The 21,078-nt window shown below is 39.5% G+C and overlaps 1 long non-coding RNA gene across 2 annotated transcripts; it reads right to left on the minus strand.

The window, feature by feature from the left end:
* Positions 1–924: 924 nt before the first annotated feature.
* On the minus strand, positions 925–21,059 carry LOC149915997 (uncharacterized). 2 transcript variants are annotated; one of them, XR_016471057.1, is made up of 3 exons: positions 20,918–21,059; positions 20,159–20,230; positions 925–1,930 (listed from the first exon to the last, which is right to left on the minus strand). It is a non-coding gene; the product is annotated as an uncharacterized LOC149915997 (long non-coding RNA). The 2 variants fall into 2 exon arrangements; XR_016471056.1 differs by having other exon boundaries at positions 20,353–21,059.
* Between the last annotated feature and the right edge of the window lie 19 nt (positions 21,060–21,078).

The raw sequence follows: 21,078 nt of genomic DNA on the forward strand, positions 1-21,078 counted from the left end.
CCTCTTAACAATGCAGCAGTTCAGCATTAGCAGTCAACGAATTCAAAGCATTAGTAGTACATGCTAAAGAAAAACAGGGCTACTGAATTCAAATAGCAGGGGAGAAGACTGTCTTATGGCATTCATATTAAAGAACTGGTCGCCTTATAAACCTGCTGGGCAATGAGGCACAGGGATGGAATTTTCTGTGAAGTGCTAGCTGAATCTCAGCCAGAGATAGTAAATCAGACAAAGATGGTGAGTGCTTTCACAGTTGTTATGCTTTTTAACAAGCTGTAATTCTTGTGGTTTACTTTTTTCTATGAACTTCCTATTGATAAAATTCATGAATTTAATGAACTCGAGACACCTTGCACACTATAATTTACGTAGGAGTGGAAATAAGATATTACTTGAAAGCATGTATCCATACATATTCAGGAACAGACAAGGCACTCTGAAGGCAGCTGTCAAGAAGAAAGGGAGGAGCAGGCTGAGCAGCACCTCTCCTGTCACACTACAGGACAGTATTTGCTAAGCCAGGCAGTAGTTTTACACAGACTGCAGCATATTCATAGATCATCTCCATCATTCAAATCAACACACTGCTTTCAAAGTGTCTAAATTAATTTTGAAATGATAGCACATAAATCTGCAGCATAGTGTAGCTCTTGGAATTCCAGGCTTTTCAGATCCCATTCTCTGAATCACTTACCTTACAAAAACAGAACTTGACATCCAACACCAAAGAGAATCCATACACATAGACTGGAAACTATTAAACAGATGGAGGATTTTGATTCCCTCCAGAAGAGAACAGATGTGGTTGCAAACACAAACATATGCATTCACCCAAATTAAACATAATAGTCATTTTATGTTTATCTCATAGTTCATCTCAAATACATGAATTAAACATTCTATTAATTTTTTATATGCTGCAGATCTGCATGTTTTGGTTTCCAGACTGACTTCTGCAATAACAAAGTTAACGTAAAACAGCATCATGCCTGAGACAGCACCTACAAATAAACACAATTTGTTTGTCATTGTTTTGACAAAACCAACTCAAACCATAACAAGCAAACAAAATTAAGACATGGCAATGAGGTATTTACAATACAGTCATCTATATGTAATTTTAGTTGGAGTGGTGCTTCAGAAAGGTGCTTCACAGACAACATCTCAGGGATTTTTTGATAATTAAAGCAATGAGGATAGTACCTCGTGCACAGATCACTTGTTGAGAAAAGAAAAAAGCAAACATAAATATGCAAGTGTAGTAATCAATCCCTTGTTAGAAGAACGCTATGCATAAAAAACATGAGTTGGTGAAAATACATATTCAGAGAAAAGTTAGACTTTCCAATGTCTACATGAAATCAGCCTAATTCAGACAGGGATTACGTAATTCATTACCATTTAGTTTCTCACATGCAATTCCTGTGATGATTGTTTTGTGCCTCCTGATACCTGTATATTTTTCACTGAAGACAATAGAGTTGTTTCTCATTTCACAGAGTAGCTCTTTGGCTACCTATGAATGACATGTGTGCCTCTTGCTAAGATAGTTCTAAATTTGTTTGGTACTGCAATCTGCTGTATGTTGATATTGTTGCTGTAAGTTATTGCAATTCTAAATCTTTTCCACGCTAGATAATACCAAAAATATTAACTACCTCTACTACTGGCAAGGTAAAATTAGTCTCACATCCTTCAGATTTATTTCTGTCCCAGGGGATTACTGATATCTGCTGGGTGATCTCTAGGATTTTGCTCCCAGTCCTTTTCTTTCTCCAGCCTGGTTTCCCTGGCTCAGTTTGAGTGAACTCCCTTTTCAGCCTTGCTTCTGCACTGTTGCCTGGACGCATCTCCCTTTCTCCTCCAGAGTACTCCACCAAATTCAAGAGAGTGTTGCTGCAGTCCCAAACGTGTGCACAGATGAAAAGCCCTGTATCAATTAAAAAAATGTTGACACCCCTGTGTGTTGTAGAAATACACTTGAAAATAAGTGTTTGAAAATTATTCCCCTTTGCTGATCCACAAAGTACTGCAGTCAGGTTACAGGTGGCTGCTAGAAACCAACAAGAGCCATCCAGTGACTTAATGACCCAATACAGGATGAAATGTAAGAATAGGCTCTGTAAAGCTCCCTTTAAAGCTTCCACAGAACTTTCCAGAGGAATGTGAATCCCAGTGTCACAAGCAAGCTTTGGCTAGAGACCACCTGCCTCTATACTCCCTTGTTCACTGTTCTGCTTCCATCCCCTTCCTGTTCAAAGACTGACTTTTTAAAATATGTATTTTTTTCTGCAGCTCCAGAGCATGCTTAACTACAGTGACACATGAAACTAATCATTTCTGCTCAGATACAATGCTGAAGGATGTCATGGTAGAATCAAAGATGCATCATACAGAGCTATCTTCTCATTTTCAAAATGATGGGGATGCATATAACAGTAAGAGATCACATCAGTGTCTGCCTAATAACATGGACTGCTGGTTTTATGCGGCTATATTTACAGTAGCTATCACAGCAGAACGCAGGATTCGTTCTGTAGACCTCAATCCTGGAGCCAATCACTGCTCATAAATGGAAATCTCCTACAGATTTTATGTCAGCCTACTTTCAGACACATGCTCAGCAATTATTTCTACAACTACTAGTAGAAATTATTTAATTTAACCACATATTACTCACTTCCTCTAAGCTTGTTCTAGAGGAAAAATAAAAGTCAGTGCACCACAACACATCTAACCAGACATCAGCATGCTGTGACTGAAAGACTTAAAGGAAAGAAAAACTCCCAGCAATACCTGCCATAGGTACCCCCACAGCTGGTGGAAGGCTGTCTCAGTGCTGTAGGATGCAGTCAGATGGGTGGCATCTGTCACTCAGGGATAAGTCATACATGGTAACTCAAACACAGAATAATTCAAGAGGAAAGACATCCAGCAACACGGAAGTTCTACTAGGTGACAACAATACAGCCAGCTGTTATAAAGGCAAGCATTTCAGTATGACAGCCACAGAAAACAACAGCCAAGGTCTCTTATATACATGGAAAGTGTTTTGCCAAACAGGGTGTGATATCCCTAGAGCCATAAGGCATTTTCCCTCACTGGTTCCCGTTTCTTTTGTTGGATAAACAGTCCCAACTGATTTCATCTACTCAGATGATCAGAAAAATCACTTTTTCATTTATTTTTCCTTTGTCTAGAAGGAAATTTTGCTTTTCTATTAAAAGATGGTTGCATGGGAATGCCAGTCAACAGTTTACAAAATGAGAAAAAGAGATAAACTCTTCATTGATAATTCAGCTAAAGATTTATCCATAGCCATTCTTCTGGGTTTATCCTCTCAGTAACTCATTTCACAAAACACAGAAGGAACAATGTCATTCTCGCTTGAGTGTGTATGTGCATAGCTTCTTTCTACTGGAAACAACCAAAGTCATTCATCCGTGTGTCAAAATGCCTACAGTGACATAATCTAATGGAAATGTATCCCCCTGTTTATTTGCAAAGTAATCCCCATTTTAGGAAGGACAAGACTATTTTCACACTGTAAGGATCTGACTGGCCTCAGCTGACACAGTGCCATGGAATTTACAAATTTATTTCAATATAATCCATGACTTCAAAGAAGAAAACAGGATGGTGTAATGCCAGGCATATTTGGGTAATATCCTAAAAAGACACTGAACCACGTTCCAGACTGGTCCCAAAAAGAGCTTGGCTGGCACAAGTGAGGGGCAGAGCGGAGCTGGGAAGAAGCAGCTAGGCATAAGAAAAGAATTGTTTAAGCAGGCAGAGCCAACACCTCCAGCACAATGGTGAATCATAGCTTCAGGGAGATTTTCAGTCTCTGACGGTTCTCTCTAGAGTGAGTGCAAAGAAAGAAACCTTTAGAAGGTGATTTAAGACACCCAAGTTAGGTTTTACTGCACATAGCCCTCAGATTTTCATACGCTTTGAATACCTCAGAAGATTAGCCCGATATTTTGCTCAGTCAGGCATTTAAGTTAAGCCTAAAGATAAAACTAAAGATGAAACTCTTCCTCCACACCTTTGTAGCATATGTAACGCTTACACAGTGCTGAGAGTTAAAAGTCCAGCTTCCATTTGCCTCTGGTGTTAAGAAATGATTACATACAAGGCGGAACTCAAAACTTCAGAGTAAAGACAATTCATTCTGAGCTCAGAACTCCCAGCTGATTGGCAGCACACTTCTGTAGGAAGCAGATATCCAAAATCATTTAGTTATTTGAGGCATGATCTTTTAGCGTAGTGAGGAAACGTGAGTGTCAAAAGAACAAAATCACCTTTTGAAAAACAAGATCTGTTTAAAAACTTCTCTAGTTAGTAACCTACAGATACCCCAAAATCTTTGCTGCAAGAGATCTCTGCTCACATAGGATCTTCCCTCTGATGGCAACAGCTATGGGATTTCTACCTTACTTGCACACCGGTGGTGAATTTATAAGCAGATGCAGGCAGCATGATGGTCCTTCTCCTTTCATCCTACCTATTCTTATTCGTATAATTGTCTAATCTTTATCTGAAACTCCCTAAGCTATCCACCTCAATAATGTAAGTTTTATTCATACTCTGAGGTTTGAAGAAACAGAGCACAGCGTCTCCTGCAAGAAAAATCCAAATGATGTTTCCTTGTGGCTGCAATTTAATCTATTCTAAGTGGTGTCTCTGTTCCCCAGTGCTTTGCTTACTGGAGGTTAGCTCTCTAGTGATGAAAATAGATACTTTAGCATTTATGTGCAGGCGCATGCATGTAGGAATGCAAATCTGTAAAAGCTCCAGAGTTCATCTGAAACGCTAATGGAATTACAGAGCTCCCAATATAGGGCTTCCAAACCCTAGAAACAGAAACTCATTGCTTCTTCCCAAGCCTAAAAAGATGTACTTACAGCTGTGTCTTTTTCCACCGGTCAGTAGAATGGTCTTCATTTTCTGTCATTGCACAAAGAAAATTGCCTTGAATTTTACTGTGAAGGCATTGCTTACATTCTTGATCTCTAAAGGAGTTCCTTCTTGATGTAGTGGCCGTCATTCTCTGAATGCTTTTTGGATGTATATTCTTGCTTGGGTAAAGCTTTACATTCAATTTGCCAGTTACAGCATCTTTCTACACATAAAAAGGTGAGATACAAAAATTTTCATCTCCCTCAGGAATATTACAGTGAACAGAAATAAAAACAGGAGAAATCTACCATAGCTTCCATGGAAAAAGAATATGCCAGGCTGCAATAGTAAGCTGCACAAGCAGAATGAGGTGCCCAGGGGCAGTTACTGAGAAGGAATTCTTCAGAACTGTAAGCTTTTGTTCTTGAATGTGCAATTCTATAGCTGTGACATCCCAAGGATTACCAACTAGACTACATCATGCATCCTTGTGTGCACACAGTATTTGTATAACATCAAGTAATGAATCGCTTCTGTTCAAACACTGCCTGAAAAGTGATTTGATTTACAGCAATCTAATTTGACAAAGTTCCCCTCCTCAGCATCCCTAAATGACACTTTATTTGCATGGTGCAGCAGGAGCACACTGCCAAAAGTCTGACAGTCCAGTTCCTGCTTCTGTCTACTACTCTCTGTGAGCAAGTTAGTTTTCTCTGCATCTACTCCTAACCAGGGAAACGATCACAGTATCATTCGACCTCACCTTGGCACAGTTTGCCAGTTTAACTTCTTAAGTAAAATAATTTAAAATCCCCTGTATAAGAGCTCTTAAAAATAGGCAAGGTTTTGAGCAGTTCTGTATTTCTTGGCTTTGTCCACAACAGGACACAAACTTGTTCAGCCATCACAAAAACAACTGTGAGTATATCTTCCACAGCACAACAAGGGCAAGATGTGCAGAATAGGCTGACCTTGCAACATAGAAAGTAGAAGTCCTGTTGAAAACAGTATGTCATGAGGTGAGGAGAGCAAGGAGAAAGGCTGTCTGGAAAATGGCCATGCTGCAATGGCAAAGATCAGATTACCTCTGAAACCTACACAGGTGAGCAGGGGCTGAGAAGACTGCACAGATCACCCCTTACATAAGTCATCAGCTTATGATGTGGTAATGTAAAAGCACCCAGTTTTCTTTACAGAAGAATCCTAAAAGGCACACTGAGAACTGAAAAGCATCTTTACCCAATAACAGTCTGAGGTGAATTGTGGATCCCTCAAGAGGTTCCAGCCACATAATTGCAAATACTGAATATTTTATCTGATCCTCATAACTCTAACTCACAACGATTCAAATAAAATTCCCATTTCAGATACGCAGGAACAAAAGTCTTAATAACAACCACTAAATCTCAGAAATCATATTCAGCCTCTTTATTAACTGTTTATAAAAGAAAAATCTGCAATCACATTACCAGTCAGCCAACGGGCTGAAATCTCCCAAGGGGAAATATTGGATTAGAGAGAAATTTTCCTTAAAAACGAAGCTTGTACAATCAGAATGTGAAATTTCAATCAAATAAAGCAACAACATGCTGTAAAACCTACCCACCATAATGATTAAAAAATAGGTTATTATATCCTGAATATCTGAACAGTTCGTGTTTAAATCATCTAGCAGTGCAAAAGTCCACTATGGCTTCACCTCTCCTAAATGGAGGTCCAGTGCATTGCTACAAAAGTCACTTCAGGCTGATCATGATGAGCTTGGAATTCTTTCTTTGTGGCAAGCACCACTAATACAACACATAGCTTTAGGTTGCTAAGTCATACTAGTATGTAAATAAAATAATCTCAAATATTAACATGTAAACAATGCTGTGAAGTGCCTCATGCCTGCACAATCATCTAAACAGCAGTGGTCATTTGAGTGAGCCAGGATAGATTTTCTTTAATAAATCAGAGAAGGAAACCAAGTGTTGAAGCTGATCTTTCTAAATGTTTTCAGGTGGCTGAACAGACCCCTCACAGCAAGGTGATACATCCATAATAAAATAGAAGCAGACTCAGTTTTATATGGCTGAATAGCATCACTTGAACTTCCATTTCTTTTGTCCAAGACAAAGATGCTTTGGAATAACTGCAGCAGTGCTGCTTATTGCAAACAGATGGTAGGGGCTAGTGCTGCTTTGGTCAGAAGAGGTCAACTCAGTGGTTCAGAGACAAGTGTGATTCAGGGTGGGTGACAAACAAGAATCTCAGGACAGGAAAAGATGAGAAGGGAAAGGCACTGTCAGAGTATAAGATAGGGCACTGCTTTTCCTCCTTTGTGTCCTCAAATCACAGAATCACAGAATCGTAGGCATTGGAAGGGACCTCCAGAGATCATTGAGTCCAACCCCCCTGCCAAAGCAGGATCCCTACACCAGGTCGCACAGGTAGGCGTCCAGGCGGGTCTTGAATATCTCCAGAGAAGGAGACTCCACAACCTCCCTGGGCAGCCTGTTCACTGCTGCCCAGGGAGCAGTGTCATACAATGTCACTGCTGGGTGCTGCTGCTCCAGGCAGAGGGCAGGAAGCATTCTGAAGTTTCAAGTACAGTTCCTTGTCAAAGCAAATTAGACTTTCCATATGATGCTCACCTTCTGCACCATTTGCCTGCATCACCAGCGGCAGGGCTGCAACACTCAGGTTATTTTAAGTGAGGCCTAAATATCAATAAGAGGCTCAGTCCAAATTCCAGCAGGCATCACCAGGTGACAGATGCTTGCAAATTGCTAGAAATGCTGTCTCTGTGTGCCTACAACGATGTGAGGCAGTGTGGCTTGGCCTAAAATAATGTTTGATTACTTCAAAGGCACCTGGTATTTAACCTTTATTCCAATCACTTTGCCTTTTCTGTCAGATGTTGAAGCTGTACACCCAGGTCAATGGGCCAGCTCTACACCTAAATACTTCGTTATCTTTTTGACAAATAACATTCATTAACTCTACCACTTTTTCTGCAGTTTGCCAAGGATTAAGAGGACTTGGACAATGAGACAGTTAACTAAGACTATGAAGTACATTCTCAAGGTCTTCATTTTACATCTTCAATTCTCTATTGTTTTGCATAGACTCTGAACTATAGAATGAGAGGGCTTTGTTTTAATGAATGTAAGCATGAATACCACTAGCTCCCAGATCTTTGGAACACCTACCTACATACAGGCAGTGATGAAGCATGAAGAGAAAGCACATCAGCTTTAATGTTCTTGGATGGGAAGCTCCATGGCTTCCAAAGTATTCTCCAGTGTCCCCAGTTTTCTTCACACTAAGAGTGCACCAGCAGCAGAAAGGATGCTTACAATTAAACAACTCTGCTAATGTGTTGTACATAATAATACACATGCATTAAAGCCACAACTTTAAAATTTAGATATGATAAAATATAGGGTTGCTCAGAGCTGGAGTTTTACTTCAGCACCTTGAAGAAGTCTAATCAGAACTGATTCTGGCTTTCAAGCACCCTAAAACACAGAATGTCCTTTGCATACAGAAAGAAATTAGAGATGCAGGGATGTCCTGTCAGCAGAGGACAAGATGAGGAGTATAGCACGCAGGGCTGCAAATCATGTACTGGCACTGGCATTTATTGATGTAGGAAAATTTGCTTAATCTCCCTAGCTCAGTCCACGGCTCTGTAAATCAGGTCACTTTAGATGTGCTATTATTCAAGACCTTGCACTACCACATTAATCTGCTTAGGCTGCTGCTTACCCCCAAGACTTAAGGCACCTGCCTTTTTGTAGCCTTAAGACTGACCCCCGTGGTGTAGTACTATTCCTGCACCTATTTTGCAATTAGTAACCAAAGTAGTTAGCTTATACCTCTACTGGGTATTTTTACATGAGAACCTGGTGCAGCACAGAGGTAAGATGTGACGATACTGTTGTTGCCAGTGTTGAAGGAGCATCATCATAATCAGTTCTCAAACAATATCCAAGTTTCCAGAGCACCTACCTGATAGGACTGGGTCCACCTAAGTTATAATACTCAGCCTTTTATCACTGATAATTGGCTTTTTTTTTAGTGCAAACTCTAAAGTGAGAATATCTCCTGACAGTTTTATTTTCCATTTCTTACAATACTATTTTGTTATAGACTTGTCTCTGAAACTCATTATCTTAAAGCCCAAATGCTATCTGATCTTCAGGGCAGACAAGTATTACAAAGGAATGGCAAATTGCTTTAGGAGATTAATAATGCAGTCCAAAATAACTTTTGCAGCATCCAAAATGTGTAGACTTTCCCATCTCATTCTCCTCCTGTACAGAGATTAATATTTAACCTAATATGCAATGTAATAATAACAAGGAACAGTGCTCTAGCTTCCATTCACTGATGGGAAAAGAGGTGACTTCAGAAAGAGCTGAAAAACACTACCAAAAGGTTAAAAAAATAAAATGTATCTGAGACTAGCCAGCAAAAAAAAAAACCAAACCAACCTTATTTCATGCTGACAGAGAATTTGACAACACAGAAACAAAGGAATCCATGACAGAGCCTGAGGAACTCTACCTGCAGCTAAGAAGATTTTCGATTGTACCTTTGGTAAAATTACCTGCCACTGCCTGCTGTGCACATGAATCTGAAGAGGCTGAAAACTTCACCCTCAGAACTGACAAGTTCTAGGAGTTGCATGGTCAGCATAGCAGAGAGCTCTCAAATCCCACAGTACTTGAATGGGTAGTAGCCCTGATGTTTTGTTCACAAACAGTAGTATTCCAGCCTGACAGGAGGCTGTATGTTGCACAATATAAGGAAAAAATACGGAGTTTTTTTAATACTATTTCAAGACTTGCCAAATACTCTTGCAAGAGATGTTGCCTGAATGTCAAACTCAAGTTTTAACACCTTCCATATCCAAAATTAATGCTTTCAAGAATCTAGCTTGTGCTCAGTCTGTATTGAGAGAGTATAGCTAATATCAGTCACTTTATATTGAATGTATGGTACTGGCAGTTCTGGTACCACATAGCTAATGAACACCAGTCCACACCTGGGTTTATTTGGCTGGAGTATGCTACAGAATCCCTTACACAAGCAATGAAAGCACAAAAGCTTAATTTCCAAGCATGCACCTGAGAACACATACCCAAGAGAAAAAAAAAAGTGAGATACCTATATGACAGCTCTGTAAAAATGATTGCATAATAGTCAGATTGTCCTAGCAAGTAATACAACTATTAATTTACAATCAAAATTATTCATTCTCTCTATGATATTCATGGAATACATTTTCTTATCTATCCAGAACCTAAAAATGACAGGAGAGATCTGATGTGAATGAAGAAATCATAATTCCAAGGACAGATGTTGTCTTTTGGTTCTAATAACAAATATATTACTGGTCATACATATAAAGCCCTACTTGCCAAGTTATAAAAAAAACCAAATATGCAAACTTAAAAGGAGCCATTGATGTCCACCCAGAAGCAACACAATCTGTAAGGTGCCATGACTCAGTCAAGGTCTTTTCATTTATAACTGCAAGATACTAAAATGTGGTGGGTTTTTTTTTCCCATAATAGTGACAGTGACCACATTATCTCAGTGTTGGTGGAAGGTGTAGGAGTGCTGCTGGGCCTGATAGGCGTACATGCATGAGGAATGATTTTGAAGCAAAGCATTCTGGAGATGGCTGTGAAGTTTGTAATTGCCAGTAACACCAGTGGTGTAGAAACAGCTGCCCAGACCTGCCAATCAATTGCTGAACCAGGAAAACAGCATAGGAAAACTCACACAGACACTGCAGTCATAAGAAATAGCTGTAACTGAAATAAGAGTTCCTTAGTCAAACACTGTGTCATTTCTGGGCAAAGATCCCTGTACTGACCAACCAGAAAGACCTTAAATTCTTGAATTATTCCCACCTGTATACCAAGTAGAAAGCCACTTGGCAGAAATACCTCTTTTAAAGACTAAAAGATAAGGTTGAGCTAATGCTGGAAGTTGTTGGCAATGCTGGAGACACTCAGCAAATTCTGCACTTGCCATCAAAACCAGAAGTGAGTGGGAAACAACTATGGCAGGCCCCACTATCTGCAATCTTCTACCGCTGCTCTTTGACCCCAGCGTTATCCAGTGCCTGCAGGGAGCAGGGAGCAAAACAGCCCTGTCTCACTGAGGGGAAGTATCCCACAAGGAAGCCAGTTGATGTTTGTAACACAAACACTGTAGGATACCCTACTGCAATGAGTTTGTTCTTCAAGGACAATTCTGCAACAGCCCAGGTCTTACTGTAGTTATCAACAGTTACAGCCTTTCCATTAAATTAAATTAATCACCTGCACCCATCTAGGAGGTACAACACTCACAACACTAAGTTGTTTAACTGCTTTCACTGAGCCACTACTGCATTACGGTGATTTAATGCAATACTGCTACAAACAGCAGTTGAGCCAGCAACCAAACGAAAAGTGGTCTACCTTCCAAATCTGTGTTTCACTTCCATGTAGAGCTGCAATAAGAAGGCATAAGTCAGAGAGGTACCCTCCAGTTCTTATCATCCCGAACTGGAAATCAGGATTTCTTTTGTAATCTGAAATCCAGGAAGAAAACTCTTCAACTCCAATGAGGTGTTAGAAAGTGGCATTCCTTTATTCCTCATGATGAACACCCAGCAACTTGACAAGAAAATACACCCTCTCAGGGTTCAGGTTCTACATTTGAACACTTACGACATGCATATGCAGCATACTGGCATACATATTCATTATTTTTCAATGTCTCATACGTATGTGCTAATGTCCCTCTGGCATACTCAGTGGTATTTTGGATGGTTGAGTGCCCACCTACTTCCCTTTTTTCACAATCAGTTTCATCACTGAAGCCTTTGACCTATTTCCATTTGCTTTTCCCCAGTTTGGAAAATATTCATTGTTTATTAGGCCATAGTGGGCCACTTTTAAAAAACAGTGTATGCAGAACCCAAGGAAAATGTCCTTGCACACTTTGAGGCAAAAGATAGAAGTACTCAATTGTGACTCCAATACTTCTTGTGAGGCAAAATCATTGACATAGGAGATAGAAGTGTTCTATTATGTCTCCACTGCAAAATTATTGAGGAAAGACAAGGCTGTTCACCCACTAAAACTGAAAAGGAAGTTTTCAGAACTATCACTTAAGGATTCCTTTTGGTAAACTAACATATTGGTTCTTAAACTAATGTACTAATTCCTCTTGGTAAACAAACCAAACTTTAAAAGCCTAGTAGCAGCAGCAATTGGTAAGAGAACCAAATTTCACTAACAATCTATTCTATCAAGTAGATTAGGATACATGCATGACCAAATGTAAACACCAGAACAATCCAGGTGGAAAACAGCGTTAGGCCTGTCTTACTGTGAGCTCTGTCAACCAGTAACAGGTCCACTGGTGAGCATGGACTCAGTCAGGAAGGCAGCTAGTGATAGAGATCAGCTTCTTCAGCTGGCCCTCACCATTCTGTCAATAGAGGCATTTTGTCAATATTTCACTTACTCGAGGAAGGAAGAAATTAATGTTTAAATAACAGCTTTACTCTGAACTCTAAAAAAATAATCCTAGACGTTCTGGGATTATATCAGCCTAGATCAAGGTCACCTTTCTCTCTCTCCCTCTTCCCCCCCCCCCCCCCTAAAAAGACATAAACTTACTGTTTGTTTAAAGTTCCCTGATGCTGCAAAGGACCAAAGCGAAGACACCCCCATAAGGAGCAATTGTATTTGGGCAGAGTACATTTAAACACAGGTAACAGCTTCTGTTACAGGCTAATGATGCCACAGTTTCATTGTTTCATCTCACTCTGTCAACTTTGGAGCTGAATTACAGCTTTAATATCTCCTCCTCTCTGTTCCAACTATGATTTGTTCTTTGTTGTTTTTCTGATCTGCACTTCACAATGGTACTTTTTTAGAGACACTGAGCACTGCAGACTAAGCATCTCTTCACAGCTATTCATACAAATTATGTATGAATGCGTCCACGTGATCTTCACAAGCTCTGAACTTCTGAGTACAAATTCCTGATTAAAGAAGGATATTCTAAGTTAAAACCAGCAGCATGTTCCAGTGTAATACTTTCCCTACTTTACATACTTACATCACAAGCTCCATTTAAAACACATCTCCCATCCTTATGGTCATTTTTATTTAAATGTTTAACAATTGATATACAAAATATAACACTGGATGAATGTAGCCCTTATTCCATAAACACTCCCCAGGAGACTACACAGATGCATAGAGTTTAATACATCAGTATGCAGCAGGTCAGTCTGTGCTATTACTCTGCATTACTAAAAGAGGATTATAAATGCACATTACTCTTCAAAATTCAGGATCAATCTTGCAGTTTTTTTAAGCTGAGTGATTACCAGAGTCAGCAAGTGTTCTATGAACAAAGGGCTTGAAAGCACAGGGCCTCATAGCACCTGACTATGAAGAATTATAAAGGTAAATAGGTACAAGAAACAGTAGTGCATAATTCCATTTGATGCAAAACAATGGAAGGGCAGATATAGGAACGTTCTTAATGAAAAGACTAAAATCTGAGAAGAAGCTGTCAGACTCTAGAGACCCTTCAGTTCTCCTGAGCAGCTACCTTCCCCCAGCTGAGTAACGTGTTAATACATTGTACAGATCATAGTGGGACAAACTGCCTTCCCACTGAATCAAGTTCAACAATTCTCCCAGTGTATCTATTCAGAAATAATGTGCCCTAAATTGTTTTCCACATATTTAACCTGTATCAGTCTTACCAGGTAGCACCACTCTGGTCTTCCATGGTGGTTTTTGATAATGAACAGTGGGTTACAACAGTTCAGGAGACCCATTTCCTAGCAGGGTGGGATTTGCAAGAAAAGTCTGAAATGCTCTGAAGTCCACAATTCAGAATGCACTGCAGTGTGAAGATGCTAATCCAGTTCTAATCTAGCAATGGAGAACTAAATCCTTAGTTATATTTCCTCTTGAACTTCTATGACACATGTTTTAGAGCTCTGCAGTTTATGGATAACTTTCAAAAGCACACTGAGTTCAGGTAACTGAACAAGAACTTTAATGACACTTAGTCCCCTAGGTTATTAGGGAGATCACTCCATTTGTTTTAGTTGCTTTTTAATTATCTTCTTAGGAGTAGTTCCAGTCTCATACTGCTGTAATTAAATATATCACATCCCATACTGTTTGATTTCCTTAAAGATTTTGCCTGATTTTTCAGAACCTCCAGGTGTTTAAGCCAGCAATGAAATGAGATCTTAGAATGAAAGGGAATCAAATCAGAGGATATGCTGACTTTTGAATGCTCATTTTCTTCCTCCAGAAATTCCCAGTTACCAATCTCAGGGAAGATAACCTGACGTTTTTAACCATATAAGTACCATAACTTTGAAATACTTAGAGGTTTCCCATTGTTGCTTAAGATTCAACAGAGAACAAAGCATAAATGGGGCTTTAATACAAATAGTTCTATTATTCCAGTCAACTGGAGCAACAACTACCACCATGGAAGTAAAATTACTGTCATTAAATCAATAATCTAATAGAATCAGATCATCAGGTTCATTTTCTTCTGGAGACTTGGTCTACTGGCATGGTGTAGAATCATTTACTCAAGAGTAAATAGGCTAAGTCAACTCTGTGGTCTTAGTATATTTATGATATTCAAGATGCTTAAAAGAAGCCCAGCAGTCAAAGGAGGTTCATGGGCACTACTTCAGGTAGCTGGAGATGGGCTAGTAACTCCCACTGGTAAGAAAACTGGGAACACATAGAGGTGGAAATCTGGCTTTATGCCTACGGATGGAGTCAGAAAGAATCAAACCAGCTGTACAATCATAGGCATACAGAAGTTAGGCTAAGTAGAATTACCATGGCAGAAAGATAATGGAAAACGCTTGCCAGTGTTGTAGGCTTGCAGCAAACTCCATGAGGAGTGATCTCCAGAAAGAGATCATTCTCCAGTGGCAGTCAGCACTTAAGTGGGATGTAGGAGAGGTGCAGCCAAACTCCACCCCTTCTGGTAGCACAGCTGAATTGCCTTCACCTGTTCTCCCAGGGCCGACTCACTGCTCACCTCAGGTGGTCAGTCAGAGGTTCAGGCTGTGATCAACAGTTCTCATACACCAGTTTTCCTCCACAGACCAAGAGGACATGGAGCCTTCAGATGACTGCATCAAATACAAAGATACTATCTTTGCTTTTCACCCTTTTCATTACACAGTGCCTCTATCCCCACACACTGATAGCAAAGATCGATACCAAATTGAAAAGATTATGATCTGACTATGCTCAAGTTTCTAAAAAAAGAGAAAAAAAAGCCTGCCCACCTGACATGGCAAGATATTTACTGCATTTGATAGCGATGAGATACTATTTAGTTATGCTGAAAATCCTCTTTCACACCCAGAGGCTGGAAATCCCCATCTGCACACCATCATTTAACCTGCCTGCCAAACTCGGTGTCAGCTTCCTACCAATCTCCTCCTCCTCCTGTGGCTGCTTCATCAGTTCAAGGGTGATTAATTCAAAAATATCCATAGAGTTTATTTAACTTGGGAAAGAGGCATTGACTTCTGAAAGTTCTGATTCCATGCCTAGTTGAGAATGCCATGATGTAGCAATTCACTCCAAATGATAACACACTAGAAAACTTTTCATTATTAAAGATTAAGAACTAAGGAGGTAAAGAATAACAGGATGCATCTTGTCATAGCAAGAAGTGTCAGGATAAGAATCCAGAAGTCTTGGCAGCTATTTTGTCTGATCTTGAAGGAGTCGTTAGTTCTTCGTGCCTTTGCTTTTTACCCGTAGTGTGACAGTACCAATCCTTGTTTTGTGTATCTTCTGAGAGCAAGTAATATTTTGAATGCATTTTGCAATTACATGGATTGCAAAGTGTACTCCTACACGTACACTTCCAAGGCTTTAAAAGACTTTTAGGTATACACATGCTTATGCACCTAATATTCCCTGTCTGTAATAACTGGAGATCAATAGTAAAAAAATACCAAAGTCCACATATGTAAAGTTTCTCCTGTTGATAAGACCTCAGTGTTAACAAGTTTGCAATTGTATCTTCTTCATAAGCAACACACACTGGAGAGAGTGATAAATTCACCTAAAAGTTACAACACTGCTCAATAGACAACGTAGCAGAATGTAAGGAAACAGACCTGGAAGCACTAAGTGATTTGTCTGATTGCCTTCACATACCCATCCCCACAGGAGCTGGAAAAACCAAGTAAGCTACTGATATGAGAATGACAGCTTTACCAATACAATGAAAAACAGTATTTGAATTTACAGAGCTTATATTATTGAGAAGGCCTTTAGACTAAGATACTGATGTTGTTAAACATTTACACACACACAGCATTAGCTTAAAATTAGTGTCTTTTTTTTTTTTCAAGATCTGAAGCAGCTCCAGAAAACTGTGGGAGAAAAGTGTTTCTCCATAGATACAGCCACCTGAAACAAATCACGTCCTCGCTAACAAGGAAAAGCTCAGTAGCAACACTAATGTTGTTCTTTCAAAATAATGAGATTTTCAGAAATAAAACTATCTTCAGAGGAAGATTACAAACATCTCAAAGCACTGTATTCTGAACAAACCACAAAATCGTTTCTCCTTCTCCAGTAGAAATAATACTCCAGCAGTAAGTAATTAGGAGAACAAAACCAGAAAGAACCTTGCTAAGACAACAGATAGCACCTTTAGGACACTTCCGTAACAAGGAATTAGTATCACAAAACCAAACCAATGAATGAATAAATACTATGTTTTAAGAATAGACAGATGAACACGCAGTGGGTTAACAGAGCGTGGATGTGAAAAGCTATGACTTCTGAATGAAGGTATTTTCTGAAGTGTCAAAATGACTCATCAGTTTGAAATGCATACTAAAAGAGTCCCAAGAGCCAACGCATTACCAAAGAAAACTGATTGATAGATCTATTATCAATCTATCCAAAGAGCACAATGAGTTCATCTTTCCTTTAGAAGTTTCTTCCCACAACAAGATACTAGGAATTCTTCAGAACAGTTCACATGAAAATCATTAAGCAAACTTAATGAAAAAAAAAGAGAAAATAAAGAAAATCGAGCATTTACTGTAAGAGTTCCTCAGACTTCTTCTACGTGAACTCATTTCATGTTCAGAAATAACCCCAACCTGTCCATCTAAGGGAATACATCCTCAGAATGACAATTCTAAATCACGGGTTTGAACTGTTCTGCTGTTTAATGTCTCAAAAGTACCTACTGCAACTCTGCAGGAGGAAAACATCAAATGAACAGGTGCAAATAGATACATAAGGATGCAGAGCGTGTCCACAAACTACATCTGTGTTTGTCTTAGAAAGCAGCGGGCTCATACATAGTAATACGAGCATAACTTTTCCTATTATATCCTGACAAAAAAAAAATCAAGTCTGTTAGGAAAGACATCAATTAGACATTCAGTCCCAACCCACACAACAATAAGTTTCAGAGCAGCAAACAGAGAATTCCAAGAGAAGAATTTCAAGGTATCACAAGATAAATACCACTCTACCTCTAGTACAGCAATAATAGCATGGTGGCAAAGTCTTCAGCTACAGCAAACATCAACAATCCCAAACATAGCACCCATAGATGTAGAAATGGGAGAAAAAAAAAGCTACTTACCTTTAGAAGGCCTCAGATAGATAGGGATCTCCAGCAAGACAGCTTCACCTCCACCACCAGCCCATAAATGAGGTCTGGGAAGGGGTGGATCCTGGCTTCACCCTGTCCGGTCACTCAGGTACACTGCATGCACAGAACTCCCTTGGGCTGACTCTGCCTTCCCACCAGGTGCTCAATCACTGCTTCAAGCCATGACTTAGCATTTCTGCTACACCTCCACTGTAAGAAACTCCTGTCAAATACCAGGTCAGCTTCCTTCCTGCTCTTCAGGTAAAGCACTTCCCGCAGCCCTGCCTGTTCCCAAACAGGCCCTTATGTTTCTGGTGGGGAGTTTGTATGTTTATGCATATATACACGTACATGAGTAGACATTTTGTAATGTTGGCTAATTGAGCTTTGTTGCGTTTCCAGATGTTTTCCTACAAGGTTACTGCTATTTGTTGCAGTTACTGAAATTATAAGGAGAAAAGACTCGCAGGCAATCTGCAGTCTGTGTATTCAGTCTGCACTGAAGTGCACCCAAATATGGGAACGTGGATGTTGCTATTCAGTAGCACATTCAGACACGCAGTGAGTAAGAATAATTATCCATCTTCAAGTATAAAGCAAAATTAGGAAGATGAAGTGTAATTATGCTAATTGAAATCTAGCCTATGCACCAGTACCAAACTTTGGAAATACAGCTGGCGCTTCTGTGCAGTCACAAGTGCTACTTATTGTTTCTTCTCATCCTAAGGAATTAGTATCACAAATAAGGAATACAATGCTCTCCAGCAACTCAGAGAACCAACATGTACAAAAACTTGTCAGGAACAGACACTCGTCACGCTCTTCACAACCTGGTACCTCATAATGCATTCTTCCCCAAGTGGTTACCAAGTCTGACACAGATGAAATTATACCTGCCTGCAGAGATGCTATGAGCAAGGACGAGACTGTTAGGTTGTTTATCTTTGTTTCAAAAGATTTTCAGTCCTCTTTTCTTCACCTGGAAGTCTAGTGAAAATACAGTTGCTCATGGTTTCTGACTACGATTCAGAGCATAAACAACAAGAGCTATGGATAAAATCAGAGCTGAAATATATTTTTGTTCTGCCTATAGAACACAGTCCACAGTTTTCATTTAACTTACATTTATTTAAACTTATACAACAGCAGTCATTAGTAATACTTAATTTGTATGCACACTTCTGATCTGACATGGACACCAGCCAATCACTAGCAAATTGAAGCAAGAGATCAATCCATTTCCTAATTAGAGATGTGAATTAATGGGAACTGAAATGACCATTTTAAAAGCAGCAGGCCCTAGACAATGACTTCTTTAGATGCCCTGTGCTCTAGAGTTTTTCTTTTGTATTAATTTGAAACTATTCATTCTCATCAATGATTTATGGCGTCTAGGTGCTACTTGGCAGTACTTTCAATGTCTGTGCTGATAAAGGAGAAAACCTTTACTGTATCTCGAACTGTCAACAACTTGCTTTTGAAAAATTTAGAAGAGTTCTTGCATTTGTCCTTCATATTTACATAGTCTAAGAAAGCCCCTCAGAATACCTGCGTTTTTGTGGAGAGTAAGGCTTTAGAAGCATCTCATTAATGACTCATGTCAGCTTTACCCACCAGCAGAATATGCTAAATTCTATTGGCCTCGCACCATAATTCTCCAACTGGGTACTGAACCTTACTGTGACAGTCCAATTAGTTCTGCTGGCAACATTAATGAGATCCTTATTATTTGAGAAACACACCTAACAAGTATGAATTCTTATGCAGCCCTCCAGTTAAAAGAACTAAAAATTATTACAGCTTTCATAGAAGACGACATCAAAACCCACGCAAAGAAATTCAACAATTTTGTTTAAATTTAATATAACATATGATAAAGAGAAGAGCTGGAGTAAAATCCTGTCACTGCTTCGCACACAGTGTTATTTTATGGCTCTGTATGAGACCAACACCATTACATTAGCAGTCACAACTCTTAATACTTTCTGACACAACTGAGTTGGTCCATCTATTATCACCTACAAATCCTTTAAAAACAAATACCAGTTCAAATAATTATGCTGTTCAACATATTAACTTCCTAGACACCAATGAGAGGAACTGCAGTGATAAAGTGCCCTGTTTCAGGGAAGATGAGTTAATAGATTTATTTGTATCCTGGGCTTCAAATCAAATGCCTTTAATATTAGGATCACACTTTCCACTGAATAAATGTCAAGGAAATAAACTTGATAGAACAATATATTTTCCATGCTCTAAAATTATGAATTTTAAAAAGGAACTGAGAAAATGAAACTACAAAGTCTTTAACCTCTAGGGAATAAATTCAAATATCAACCAGGTCAGTAATAATCTAATGTCAACTGTTACCATAAAAAATGGACAATGATAAATAATGAAGTATCAAGCTGACAGGAAGGCAGTTAGTGGGAACTGTAAGGATCTGTGTTATTCTGTGATATTCTCTGTATATCTTAATTAGAATTTCAAAGAAAACGTAATGTTCTTCCCTATACTATTTCACAATCATTTATAACCCAGAGCATGAAAACTGTCAGCCTACCTCTTAAGATTCTCCCAGAAAGTGTTTTTATTCAGTTTGGGTGCTTGCTGGCCTGTTTGCAACATCACTTTCCTGAGAAGAAAGATATAAAATAAAGCAATCAATGAAAGGCGAATCTTTAGGTCAGAGAGGTTTAGTACACAATGCAGATTTTCTTTATCTAAAGAGCTGGTGTTTTCTTGATGTTTTCTTACATTTTTCTCCTTCCCTAATGTTGACAGCCTAAACATAAGGCTGTTTTATGCAGCTCTCTGCTCTGATTGTTATTCAGCTGACTCCCAGTTCCTGCAGGATGCCCAACTATTCTAATTTGTATTGATGGGGAATATGAAATTAACATTTACCATGTAAATTATTTTTGTTTCTTGAAAAGGACCAGCACCAAGCAGCGAAACACTGAATGCTAAAACACTTAAATATGAGCTGTTCATTCCTCTTACACTCACTGCATCAGTATTCACTTCCTTGCTTATGCTGGCCAAATTGTTTCTTGACATTATAAGAGTGGCACATTGAAGTCTCTGTTTCAAGAGAATCCACATCGCTTGAGCTGCTGCACATAATGAAACATGAGAGAAGACAAGATTCGTGCCCCAAATATCTCAAAGTCAAGCTAGGCCAGCCCAGTTCCTTTCAGTATCTAAAGGGGGCTGATAGGAAAGAAGGGGACAGGCTCTTTTGCAGGTCTGTTGTGACAGGACAAAGTGGTTTCGAACGAAAAGAGGGGACATTTAGATCGGACGTAAGGAAGGTTTTTACATTCAGGGTGGTGAGGCGCTGGCACAGGTTGCGCAGAGAGGCGGTGGATGCCCTCGTTTTTCACAGATGATCGCTGCCTGAGGAGCAGGGAGGGCGCGAAGACGGCGGCGCCAAGCCCAGCTCCCGCAGCACGGCGCCCCACAGCACGGCGCCCCACAGCC

Source organism: Phasianus colchicus, chromosome 14, assembly GCF_987193195.1.
Source record: "Phasianus colchicus chromosome 14, bPhaCol1.hap1.1, whole genome shotgun sequence".
Classification (NCBI taxonomy): Eukaryota; Metazoa; Chordata; class Aves; order Galliformes; family Phasianidae; genus Phasianus; species Phasianus colchicus.